Source organism: Protopterus annectens, chromosome 2.part0 (assembly GCF_019279795.1).
Source record: "Protopterus annectens isolate FY-2018-M chromosome 2.part0, PAN1.0, whole genome shotgun sequence".
NCBI lineage: Eukaryota > Metazoa > Chordata > Ceratodontiformes > Protopteridae > Protopterus > Protopterus annectens.
This window is the reverse complement of record NC_056728.1, coordinates 1,113,448,796-1,113,463,425: the sequence shown is the minus strand read 5'-3', so window position 1 is coordinate 1,113,463,425 and position 14,630 is coordinate 1,113,448,796.

The following is a 14,630-nucleotide window of genomic DNA, read 5'->3' as shown; positions in this document are numbered from 1 at the left end:
GGAATCAAACTGAATAACCAAGTACTGTAAGGCAACAATGCTAATCAATGCACCACTATCCTATCCAAGTACAATATCAAGAAGAACAATTACACTACATACGGCAGAAGCAGCCACATAGCAACAGCTAATTTTAGAAAAAGGAGTCCTACCTTTCAGTGAACTGTTACTTACGTTTTCTCACTCCCTGAATATGCCAGACTCGGAATGCTTTTCATTCATAATGATACTACACATTATTCAAATGCACAGTGAGATCACAGCCACACAAGTCATGTTCTCTCATTTTCAGAGCACTGGTCTTTTACCTACACCTGTGCACATAAAAGGGAGTTGGGAGAGAGGTTTCTCATGGTGGGTGGGTGGGTTACAAAGCTGCCTCTCAAAAACAACATTGCCCACAATTTCATCAGGTGCTTTTTACAAGTCTGAATCATCTGGTTTGATGTTAGCTACTTAGGATGCCTCATAGTGGAACGAAAAACATTTTAAGAAAGAAAGCACTGAAAAGCCAGATCGTCTTCTGCGTGGAGACATGCATGAATGGGCGTACCTTCATTGAAGGTTGTGCATCAGGGCTGGTAACTCGGCACCTAAAAAACAACTACCAATCATTAGCAGACCGGATTTCCGCTTTGGCGACCTACAACTGGAAAAGCCGAAAGACACAACAACTCTCTTCATATTATAGTAAGTAGAGCTAGCCACAATCCTAATCAGTGCATGTGCAAACTTCTCCAGCAAGTGCACAACTGAGACTTGATAATGAATTTTTATATCCACTCTTGTTGGATGGTACCTCTTTTTCAAGGTAACTACCACAGAGGTTTTAACACCCTTTGTATGCAGGCACAATTAGATTGTCATGGAAAATTTCAGTTGTCACTAATAGAATCAATAGAACACATGCTAGTGCTGCCACTTTTCTGTTTTCACTATTGAACCCTGATAGCAAGTATTTCACATCTCGACCATTTGTCCCACATCATAGCTATCAAACTTTCATTTCCAAAATGAAAAACAGTACCGCTCATAACGTGGAACAAATGGCCAAAATGTGCAACACTAGGTTTTGTAGTGTGAAACATAGAGCCAAAGTGTTACCAATATCTTACTTAACTTCAACAAAGAAGCTTAAAAGATTATTAAAATGTTACTTTACACTTACAGAAAGATCTTCAGCTAAAATAGAACGAGTAACAGACTTAAGAATCAAAAATGAGGAATGTTACTCATAACACAAGGTATACTTCACAAATATGCCCCACAGTGCAGAAGACAGCAATCCACATTTTGGAGTGAAAAGGTTGAGGAAAACTAAAGCCTCCCCACAGGAAGTGCTACAGCCGAAAACAGTTGTAATCAAATGTATTATTTAACAAAGTGAAAGAAAATGAACATCAATGCGTATACCCCCGTATTTAAAAACACATAATCTTTACATGGGCAAAATAAAACTACTAAGATTAAACAACACAAAGTTACTAAACTACAAAAATGAATATCTTTAATTTAGTAAAAGGATAGCACAATTTCTGTCTAATTTTACAACTCTGGATTCTGGGAGAAGCACAGTAGCAATTCTCTCGACAGCTGAAAAAGAAACACCCGCAGAACTACAACTTTATAACTGTTAACACAATGGGCTTACCCGTTACAAATAAAAAAATGTTAAGTAAAGTACAATCACTGAATTCTCAACTGCAAACCACAGTAAAATACACTCTGGAATTTTAAAATCAAAACATCTCTGTGTTGTCAAATCCCGGAGACTGCTTGCTCAAACCTTTTCTTTGCTTTTTTAATCTAACTAACTTCAAAAAAACACTTTCATCTTGTGTAACTTACCTTTCGTTAATGTAAATGCAACACCTCCACTCCTTCAAAACACCAATATCATTTTCGTTAATGTAGTCAGTAGTCGGTGTGTACACGATTAATAGAAAAATAGATCCTCTGTCTATCGCTACGCTACGATTCTACGCTCCTTCCCTGCAGCTTGCCTTTAAAATAGCCCGAACGGTGTTTTCGCGCATGCGCATACCAGCGCAAAGACGCTGGTATGGGAAAAACGGAAAAAAAGAAAGTTGGCGCATGCGCAGAAGAGGAAAACTACGCGGAAATGTAAACACGGGGAAAAAAGATGAAATTAAATTTAAATTTAAATTTAAGGGTCGCGGGCCGCATGGAAGAGCTCTGAGGGCCGCATGCGGCCCGCGGGCCGCGGGTTGGACACTACTGATCTAGAGCTTATCTAAACAAGCTTGTCTTGCTTTATTGTTAAAAAGAGGTGATACTGTGAGTTATAGTGAGCAGAATATGTAAAGGAATTCCAGCTTTTGTGTGACTTTCACAACTTGTACAGTCAGAGCAACATCTTTACTGCACTTAGTTTAATATTTAGTTGTACATTGTTTCTGTGATTTTTCTCACAGTAGTTGATTTAAGTTCTCTTTGTATTTTGTGGTAGCTGATTTTGATTAGTCTTTTCTTTTAGAATTTTATTTTATTTGCAACTGAATATGGATTCCTCAAGAGTGTGCAATTAATGATTTGCTAAATCACAAATATAATATCCTCTACAGTGTAATAAATGCTATGTATATTTAAAGGTAACACCTGATAACATTGGTGATCTGTGTTCCTCATGTCAAAAGTTGGATGATTTTCTTACCATTATTAGTAGTAAATCTAGACTTACTGATGACGATTGCACTTGTGCAATTGGCACGGCTTGGAGAACTGTTGTTACATATATCGATGACTGGCCTAATGAGATAAATAGTATTAGGCAAAGTGCAAATAGAACACATTTAGGATAGGAAGTGTCTATTGTCTGTAAAGATCACTCAACCACTATGAAAGAAGAAAATGCCACCGACAACTTCAGAATTCTGGATACAAGTATTCAGCCGTCTGAGGATTCAGCTCATATAGATGGAAATAAAAAAAAGAAAGAAAGGAAGAAGTTCACAACAAATAAGGAAGAAAATGAAGCTGATAAATGTCTGTAAAGCAAAGAGAAACTATTAGGCTGCTTTGTTATGTAACATACAGATTGCAGGTAATGATAACATTTTTCTATTAAAAACGTTCAGTCTACAGAAAAAAAGGCATAATTTTTCCAAAAGAGAAGGTGGAAAAAAAAGACAAGGGGTAGGTGAAAAGGAAAAAATCTAAACTGAATGTGGAAAGGTTGAAGCACATTATTGTAAGAAAAAAGTGGAGAAAGACAGACATTGACAACATGGCTCAAGCTGTGGATATACAATGCCAGCTGGATGACAATTGCATTCTTGTAAATGTAATAAGCAATGAAAACAGTGGGATTAATAAGACTACTGGTGATGAAAATCATTCCTTTGTAACACTTGATAGAGCAGATACTACTGAATTAGAAGTTGAAGATTCTTCAGCTCTGTTCAGAAAAGATATTCTTGTAATTGGAGACTCAGTTATTAGCAGAACTGATATTTACATTTGCAAAGAAGATAATGAACACTGAATAGTGTTATGCTTGCCAGGAGCAAAAATAGAGGATGTGAGGTGGGCCTTAGAGTGCTTTAATGTAAAGTATGGATCTGTTTTATTTATGTCTGTGCAAATGATCTCATCCACAAGGAGTCTTTGATTCTTAGTAGGGAACTTACCGCCCTCTTAGACAGCATAGCCTAAGCAGGTGTTAGGACATATTTTTCACAAATCACACATAGAAAGGAAAGTCATATCACTGTGAGTGAAAAGATTTTTTGAGTAAATGCCGTCATGAAAATGAGAAGTTTTAAATAATAGAAATGTGTACAGCATCCAAGGCTCATATTTTGCATATGTGTTCAGACAGGATGGCAAGCACTTGTCAAGATCAAAGGAAGACAATTTTGCAGCAGGTATTTTGAAATATTTGACAAACACAAGGCAGGATTTTTGCCATGTTGAAAATTTAACAGTTCACAGACAGCAACATCTGAAGTATCTTTGATGGTTGTTAATGTTAGGAGCATTAATAATAAAATTTTTATTGGAAAATTTGCTATGTTCCACCAAGATTGATTTATTGTTTGTGAAACATGGTTAAAGAACAATGACTGGAAATCAGTTCTGTCAGGGTATAAATGTTTGTACTGTAACAGACATTCTAACAAAAGATCAGGTGGAGGTGTTATGATAGGGATTAAAGTTTGTTACAACACCTGTGCTCATTGATAACGCCAATATGGTAGATTGTGTAATTCTGACAATAAAGACAACCCTGGAACATATACTAATTGTTGGAGCATATAGACTACCAAAGTCAAGTGCCGATGACCTAGAGGAATTTATACATATCTTGCATGAAACACAGTAGGAAGAATACAAAAAAATGGATGGTGAAGCAATTGTACATGTGGGTGCGAATGACCTGAGACATACCTCACTAAACTACATGAAAAGAGACATGGAGGAACTGTCAGATTATGTAGCCCAGGCGGGTATGACCCTAGCCCTGAGCAGCATCCTACCATCACCCAGAATGATACCACAGTACAAGCAGAAAATTATTGATTTCAACAATTGGCTAAGTCTCTGGTGTCATTCTAACGGGACTCAGTATCTGTTTGTCTGGGATGACATGATTGACAGACCTCGATGCTTTGCCAGAGATGTCCTGCATCTGTCACTCCTGGGCTTCCTGATACTGGCCAAGGCTCTTGCCACCCCTATACTGCCTTTTTTAGGCGGTGTTCCATAGACCAAATTACCACCGTAACAGCTACAAACAAATGCAAACTGAGGGTCATGCTGTTCAATGCTAGAAGTCTAAATCTCAAAATGCACTTGCTCAAAGCACTCCTTAAAATGGAGAATATCGACATTTGTGCTGTAAGAGGGACCTAGTTCAAGGTAACAGAAAGCATCCCTAAACTACCAGCCTATAACTCTTTCCACACCTTTCAGCCCCAGAACTTGGACAGAAGAATCAAAGGCGGTGGTGTTTCCATGTTCATAAAGGATGCACACACCTCCAGACTGGTAGCCCAACATAACGCATCAGAAATACTTCAGGTGCAGCTAACATAGGGTAAGACAGAAATTCAGGTCGTAGCCTGCTATAGGTCCCCAACCATGTCCCAAGACTCACACTCCACATTCCTAAGCACCCTGGAGAATATTAGGGTCCAACCTAACACTCTCATACTAGGTGAGTTCAACTACCCCTCCATTAACTGGGGAAACTACTCATGCACCAGTACACTTGCCCAACATTTCCTGGAGCTCATTAATTCCAATGCCCTGGATCAGCTCTTTCTTACTCCCACTAGAGGTAGCAACATCCTTGACCTGATCATTACTAACATGGGCGACCATTGCTCTACATCAATAGTCAGCTCCTTCCTGGTTAGATCCAACCACAAACTAATCACCTTGGAAGTCCACATCCCTTCCACCCCCCACCTTCCACAAATGTAACCACCATGAAAAACTTCTCCAAAGCTAACTTTGGGCTCCTAAAATAAGAGGTGGCTAACTTCATGGCACCCATGCAAATGGAGAATAGTTGCATGACTGCCAAATCATACACCAATGCACTGTACGAACATGTACACAAATGCATGGATCCCACCACACCCAATAGAATCAAGATGCTCTCCTCCAAAAAAAGGAAGCCAATCTGGTGGGCCCCTGCCATAAACAAACTCTACAACAGAAGGAGGAAACTGATGTGGAATAAGGTGAAGTCACAAGACTGGAAAAACTCCCTTATCAGCCTCAACAAAAAGTTGAGATCTCTCATCAAATCCTCTAAAGCTAGCTATGAAAACAGAATTGCAGCAGATAGTAAAGACAACCACAATCCTTCTATATTTATGTAAAGAATCTCCATGGCAATACCCAGATTTGCTCTGAGCTATTGCACAATGGGACCTCTTATACCAAGCCAACAGATATTGCCAATATACTGGCTGTCAGATTCAGTGCCAACTTTACCCCCCCCCCAGGACCAATCACAATAACAGCAGATACCCAGTATTACTGCTGCACAGGTTAAAACAGCACTGTCCAATGCCAAGAATACAGCTTCTATGGGACCTGACTATATACCTGGCTGTGTTCTGCATGAACTACAGAGTGAACTGGCACCTCACCTGTGTGCCCTGTTCAATCACAGCCTCACCTCAGGATTTGTCCCTACCGAATGGTGCACTGCTACAGTCATCCTTCTCCACAAAGGTGAAATGACTACAGACCCTGGGAACTATCGCCCCATTAGCCTGACAAGTCTGATATGCAAAGCTATGGAACACATCATCATGGGCCTAATAAACAAGAATATAGGGAATCGCCAAACTCTGGATCCCACACAGTTTGGTTTTGTGAAGGGTAGATCATGCTTGCTCAACTTGGTCAACTTCTTTGAGTCAGTCACCAGAGCTGTGGATGAAGGCAAGGTGTTTCACGCAGCCTACCTTGATATGGCCAAGGCCTTTGATACCAATCCCCACTCAGAAATCCTAGAAAAACTCACTAAGCTCAGCATTAACCCCTATATCACTAGTTGGGATGCAAACTGACTCACAGATAGAACCCACAGTGTGAAAGTAGCTGACTCCAAGTCAAACTGCTGAATAGTCCTGGGTCCTCTCCTGTTTGGTATCTACTTCTCTGAAGTTCAGGCCAGCACGAAGAGACTCTGGCTGACAACGTTTGCAGGCAATTGCAAGTTGGGAGCTATTATTAACTCCCCAGGTGATGTTGACATCTTACAGAATGGCCTCACTGAGACCAACGACTGGTGTCAGAACCATGGCCTTAATCTCAATGCCAAGAAATGTGTCGTCATCCCCTTTGGGAAAAACTCAGTACTCATGAATTACTACATTGATGGTAGTCCACTGAACACAGAAGGTGTTATAAGAGATCTGGAAACACAGGTTGACAGCAACCTCTCTTTTGATCACCACATTGCCACTGTGGTCAGAAAGTCCTTCTATGTGGCACATCTCATTACTAAGGATTTTGCATCCAGGAAGAAAGAGGTCATTGTCCAGTGGCAGCTGGTGAGTTCAAATCAAAGGGGGGCTGCAGGAGACAGCTGAATGGATGGGGCCAATGGGATGGGGTGTGGTCAACTAGAAAGGGGAGGAGCTATGCTCAAAACCACAAAAACTGGAATTACATACACTGCCCTGGGTGCCAAACCGTCATTATGAGAGTCCAATCAAGACAATGTGAAGTGTAGAAGAATATTTCAATGCATTAGCTGCATGACAGCTTACTTAATATCTAGATGGAAACAAAAAGGCTGTGCAAAGTAAATTACTTTTTAAATACATTACTAGAATGCTAATCAAAATCAAGTACAAGAAAAACAAGCAGCACTCAACTCAAACCACTTCTCCTTGCACTGCAGTTCTAATTATAATTTATATTCAGCTTTATTAAAGTACCAAGTAACATACTGAAAGTAGCAATCTCTGTGATACCCTACTTGTAAAAAGGTTTCTTATCCAAAAAAGACTTGCTGCCTGACAACAACTATCTACTTGTTTCATGGGGAAAACATGATCAAAGTAAAAAAATGAAAAGTAAACAAGAAACAAGCTCAAGATACATTGCTTAAAGGATTACTGCACAGGTTATGGACCACACACACACAATAGACTGGCATTCTGTTTGGTTTACAGGTAAAGCCTGCAAAGATGACTGCAAGTCTCCAACAAATGTAATGAGTTTCTTACAATAATGTAATCCTGTCCTTTATTACAAATACTGTCATATGCATTTCAATACCCAAGGCTTATACATTATCTAGTTATGCAAGTATTCTCTGCATGGCAACAGAAAGGCTTTCACTGCTGGCAATTCTTTAACAGTATGCTTATTAAAGCTTACTTGCATCTTACAATCTCAGACAAGCTTACCTGATGGTCATTAAAGCATTGCTACTTAAACACAGAGCCACATGCACTTTCTGAGTAATAATAAGCATAAATCAAGTATAAAAATATGACAAACCAGAACATTCTGCAAAATCAAGGACAGAATAAAAGTAGTACTTGTGTCTGCCTTGGATGGGGGGATACTCTGCTCATTTACACTGCATAACTGCTTCTTGTCTTGCTTGGACACATCCAGAGTAACACTACATGGGGCAGTGGGGTGCAACAAATATGTCACAATTTGAAATGTCTCTGGCTGACTGTGATGGCCCTGACACATTTGTCATACCGCTCAACCTCAGAGCAAGAAATCTGGACAACACCATACTTAGAAGTGGGTCAAGGCCCAAAAATAAGGACAATTTTAAATATTGCTCTTATAAACTTAGAAAGGTAATAGAGTAGTAGGTCTTGCATTACTATGAATTTCTGAAGGGTATGAAATCTGAAACACAAATGTCTGTCATTATTTTCTAACTTCAGTCTTTAATGATTTGCTACTAATTTGCCAGAAAAACACAATTTTATGAAAAATGGACCAAAAATGTGATGCAAAAATATAAAATAGCCATACAATACAACTGTGAACCTGTCAAAGAAGGGGCACTTAATATTAGTACTGCTAACTTGAGCAGCTGACAAAATAAGATAATCTACATGCATTTCTGAAATAAAAGTAATCAATAATTCTGATTATTACATTTCTTAATTGTAAACCCTCCATGTTTTCTTCCAAAATTGCCATTTTGCGGTGGGATTATTAGGGGAAGAGCAACATTTTGAGCCAAAATTGGGGACAGTTGAGAGGTTTGGATATGCCTAATTTTTAAAGCAATTTATTTGCACATACCTCTCAACCTGTTAATGCAGGAAATCTGGACAAGGCCAAATATACTTATAAAAAGTACAAAAATTGTTGTATAAACTGAGACAGTTGATAGAATAACAGGTCTTGCTTTAGCATGCATTTTTCTGAAGGTTATGAAGTCTGAAACTCAAGTGTCTGTCATTATTTACTGACTTAATTCCTACATTATTTGCCAGTAAACCACACATTTAATGAGGAACAAACCAAAAATAAGAAGCAAAAAATCTATTAATTCTGTGAAAATCTGGACAGTTGAGAGGTATAGTTCAGCCGGGGCTGTCTGAGTTTGCCACCCTTCCCCCTCACAAAATCATGGTCGAATGGAGCCTCCCCCCTTCAGCTATTCCACTGAACCATTACTTGGCTATTTCACCCCATTTACCATAAACACTAATGTGCATACTGCTTTACTTCTACGATGATTTGGACTTCATTTGAAAGTTTTATTTTGCATTTTACAACACAAACACTAAGATATCTGCTAAACAAAGCAATTCAATCTCACAATGAAAACAGACTTAGCATTAAAACTTCTCTGCCCTTAAAGCTCACATTCATTGAAACAGCATTGAAACCCACATTCAAAAAAAATACATTTTGCCAGTGACAGATAAAGTTTAACTTTGAGCTGTTTTCAAATCATAGGCCCCTTGCACATGAAACATACATGTGGACTTTGATACACCTTTCTAATTTTATTAAATTATATTCCTTGTACAATATAGTACAGCATTTTAAATTTGTTTTGAACATTTTCCAGTACACAATGAAACAAAATGCATGCACCAATAATGACAAAACTGCCCAATTCAGAACATTTTTCCAGTAAACAATAAAAAAAATGCATGCACCAATAACGACAAAACTGCCCAATTCAGAACATTTCTATCATAAAAGTCTACTGAAACTTTTACAGTTCACCAGTATCAGTAAATATGCACAATCTCTGAAGAAGTAAAAGTCATCTAAATAATTCCACATTAAAGAAATCTGTAACTAATGAAGAGTTTGCTGCTAGCAAACAACTTTATATTTCATTGTTTCATCTACAAATAAAGTGTCTGTTGCCCTTGAGGAATAAATTGCCTATGTTTCATTAAAAAACGATAAGCCAGTAATATTGCAATAGGGAATGGATGGCAAACTGATGAAGTTCACAATTACTAGGTATCTTCACCAAAAAGGACTGCAGCATCCACCCCCTTTACAATACAGTACAGTATCAGCAATGCATCTACCTACTGTGGGAGTAGAACCCACAGCCTTCTGCATCAAAAGCAAGTACACTAACTGCTGTGCTATTAACAATGCAAGCAAACTCAGCATACGCATCACTAAACTTTTGTTCCCCTGCAGCTCTCAGCTTCTTGTAAACTCTACTTGACACTCAGCTGTATCTCTGAACTTTGCAGCACAAGAAAGGGGCAAAAGACCAAAAAACAGGGACACATTTTAAACATTGCTTGTATAATGTTGGAAAGTTGCTAGAATAAAATGCTGTGTTACCACCATACATTTCACTGTCAAGCATTCAACCCAGGACCTTGTGCAAAACAGTCACAGCAACATACCACTATACCGAATCAATCATCCATTTTGCAAAAGAGGAATACTGAAACTTAAATGGCTACATTCAGTGAATTCAGTTCTCACCATAGCTGTCAACATCTTAGCACAAAACACCTGAACAAAGCCAATACTGGGGGAATACAGCCCCCAAACATATTCAGTGAATTTAGTTCTCACCATAGCTCTCAACCTCTTAGCATAAACACATAGACAAAGCCAGTAATGTGGGAATACAGCCCCCAAACATATTCAGTGAGTTCAGCTATCACCATAGCCCTCAACCTTGGCACAAAAAACCTGGGCGAAGCCACTAATGGGGGAATACAGTCCCACAAATATGGACACATTTCAACTATCCATCTTATAAACTTAGAAACTTGCTATAATAATAGGTTTTGTGTTACCATGTACTTTCTGAAGAATATGAAGTCTGAAATTCCAGTGCTTGTCATTTTTATTTATTTAACATTTGTTAACCAGGAACATCTGATTTGAAACAAAAGCCATTTTTTGGCAGAGGAAGAAACACTCCAGACACATGTCATTGTAAGATGAGAGGACACCAGAGCAAACCCACACAAACACAGGGAAGACATGCAGACTCCACATAGAAAGCACCCCAGCCAAGAATCAAACCAGACAATCTGTAGCTGTTAGGCAACAATGCTAACACTGCACCACTGTACAACTGGCTGTGTTGAGAAACAAAAATACAGAAACCACAGATTTTATGAGGAACAGAACAAATATGAAGCAAAAATCTGCATTTATTTTACAAATGGTGGTGGGTAGGGAATTCAGGCACTTGCCATTTGGGCCCAAGGTACAGGGTTCAAGCCTTATTCTCTACCCACAACCATGTAGCAATGGGGGCATTACACACACACACACCTCTCTTGCCTGTAAAGTCCCGTCGTCATCTATTTCTGCACCATCATGTTGCAGTCTATGCAGTTCTGACTGCATAGAGTGCTGGGAAAATGACATGCTCCAGACTGGTTCACCAGCAGTCCAAATATCGGGAAATGCCGCAAATGTGTGATGTTCCAGGACTCGGGGTTGCTTTTTAAAGTTTTATTATTTTTCTTTTTGTTATTTTATTTTATATTTTGTTTTAATTTTTTCTTGTTTTACAGCTGGGAGGGCTGTCCAATAGCACGAGCTGCCCCTGTCATTGTCTACCTCTACTCTTTCCTTATTAGGCCAATCATCGAGTACAATGCCCCATTTGACATGTACCTCACTAGACATCTGCAACAATTGGAGTGGGTGCAAAGTAACTCGCAAAGAGGATCCTAGGCCGTAAACACTTGTCCTATGTGGACAGACTCATAAAACTCCAACTACTTAGAGGTGATTTCTGCTTGACTTACAAAGTTATGTCTGATCCAGCTCTGTTAGAAATTTTACATCTAAAGAAATCCCAGTCCCTCCTCACCACACACTCCAGAGACCTCAACCTCATTACCACAATCAACAGAATGTACTGGAGGGACAGGTTCATAACCCAGAGACTGCCCATGCTATGGAATAGTCTTCTCATGCATGTCAAGCAGAGCACCTTGCTGACCTTCTTCAACAGAAATCTTGATGAGTGTATGGGAAATAGAAAATTCACCCTGGGGATAACTCCAGTGGCTCTACTCAACAGAGGCACTGGAAACTAAGGTAGGGTGGCATGATGCCAGGGTAGTCCTATGGCTAGGCTTGTAAAGGCCCCAGGCCATTAGCCTAGTACACACCTATGAACCTATGAACCCAAAGGAAACCAGTTTATTTAGTGCTTTTGTCCACTTAATACACAGGACTTCTTCAGAATAAAGTAGTAATAAGGTAGAGGGATGTGGTAATTTATTCTGAAGAAGTCCTGTGTACTGAGTGGACGAAAGTACTAAATAAACTGGTTTTCTTTGGGTTTATTGCTTCACCGTTCATTTTTTTGTGTTTTTACAAGTTTGTGCTTACCTTGATTGACAGTAGGAAGAATAATAATTAGTGGGGACTTAAGTTTACCAGAAACAGACTGGAATAATATTGAGTCAACAACATTACTAAGGAAACTATTCACAACAAATGTTCAGAAACAACAATTGATTCAGACTGTAAAAGACCTACCAGGGGATGGAACATACTAGACATTGTGTTCCTAAAGAAATTACTGTTACTTCATGTCAAATTTTACCACCCTTGTTGTGCAATAATCATGGGGTTATAAAGGTTAATTTGTTACTAGATAATTCTGTCAAACTGAAATCTACACCAATGCACAGAAGGTTAATTACAGATTGTATGGATAAAAAACAGTCACTATGTAAAACTAACTGGAGTGAGGTGTTCAGTGGAAAAACTGCAAATGGAATGTGGAAAGTTTTTAAAAGAGAAATTGTTTGAATGGAAAAAAAAAAGAACATCAGGTTTTAGGCACACAAGGTCAGGAGGAAATGTTTCCATAAGACTAAGATAGTTGATTAAGATGAGAGACAAAAATATAGCAAATTGAAAAGAGGTCAAACTGCAACTTTGAAAACTGAAATAAACAAGCTGGACAAACAGATTAAGCATAGTGTGAAACATGATCAAGAAACATTTTAAGAAAATGTATATAAAGATATTGAGCATAATAGGAAACTATTTTATAGATACATAAGACGTGGAAGGAGTAAAGACATACAAATTGATAAACTGTGTGCAGATTCTAAAATTTATTCTCAGTTACAACATATTATAGATATATTTACAAAATCATATGCAAAACAGTTTGTCTCCACAAAGGGGATGATAAGTTGTTCTAGTGGCATCCAAGTAACCTCAGATATTGAAATCAAATTAGATTATATTGAAAAACAACTATGCAAACTGGATCCAAACAAAGGACTGTGAAGAGATGGAATTAGCAATAATGACCCAATAACACTTCAACAAGAGCTTGCAATACTGTTATATCTATTATTTACTAGGTCATATAAATATGGGGAGATTCCTCACAAGTGGAGACATGCAGTTATTAAACCTGTCTTTAAAGGAAAGGGGAGTGGGGCAAAACCCAGAGTCATACAGACCCTTAAGTCTATTTTGATGTCATAGAAAAATAATGGAGAAAGTAATATAGGATAAGTTATTGTCAGAAGCTGAAAGGCTGGAACATGAAAGAATATATTAGCATGCATATCTTGAAAAAAGATCTATTGCCACCTGTAACATGATGTTCTGTACCAATATAATAACAACTATGAATGAAAAAATGTGCCATGATGTAATTTATATAGATTTAACTTCAACATTTGACAGGATTATGCACAAAACACTGATCAGTAAATTAGAACAACTGTGTATTGATGTACGCTTGATATGATGGATAGCTGCATGGATTATAAATAGGACATGGCAAGTATCATACAGCAGTTGGACAAATTCTTCCTTACAGCCATGGTGTCCCACAGTAGGCCCATACTTGTTTAGATTGTATCTTTCAGATCTATCTTTTTCATCAGATGTGTTCTACAGTCTATATGCAGATGACTTGAAATTGGGTAAACGGATTACATGTGGTACAGATAGGGCAAGCCTGTAAAAGAACTTGACTAAACTGACCATTTGGGAACAGGAGAATTACTGCTGATAAATACATCAAAAACTAAGCATGTGATATCTGTAGGCATAAACTGAAGGTGAATATTTAATATAACACACAATGATTGAAACTGTAGATTCATTATGGACCTGAGTATATGGGTAGATCCAACTTTGGGTTTTTCTAATCATATCAACCAATTGGTTATTGATATTTATAGAAATATAGAGTGTATAAAACATTTATAAAGTCTAGGAAATCAGAAGTGATGAAGTCATTGTTTGTTAGTTACATTAGACCTAAACTTGAGTTTAGAATAACAATATGGAAACCCTATAAGGAAACAAGCTTGAGTAAACTGGAAAGAGTACAACGGAAATATACCAAGGGCATCCACAGATGTGAAAATTTAAGTTATTATAAAAGATTAAAATATCTAAAATATCTGATCTTGTACAATGTCTCATACAGATATCTAAGAGGAGATCTTATTCAGGCATATAGAGCATTTAGAGACAACTACCTCTGGAAATGTTTGGGATTATCAAAAAGTAGTAGAGAATCATCAGATGACATATGTAGAAGATTCTATAGGAATGAGAAGTGCTCTGAAAAAGCATCTGATGCATGGAATAGACTACTAAATTACATTAAAGCAAGCAGAAGTTTAGATATTTTTAAAGAACAGCCTTGACAGTTATTA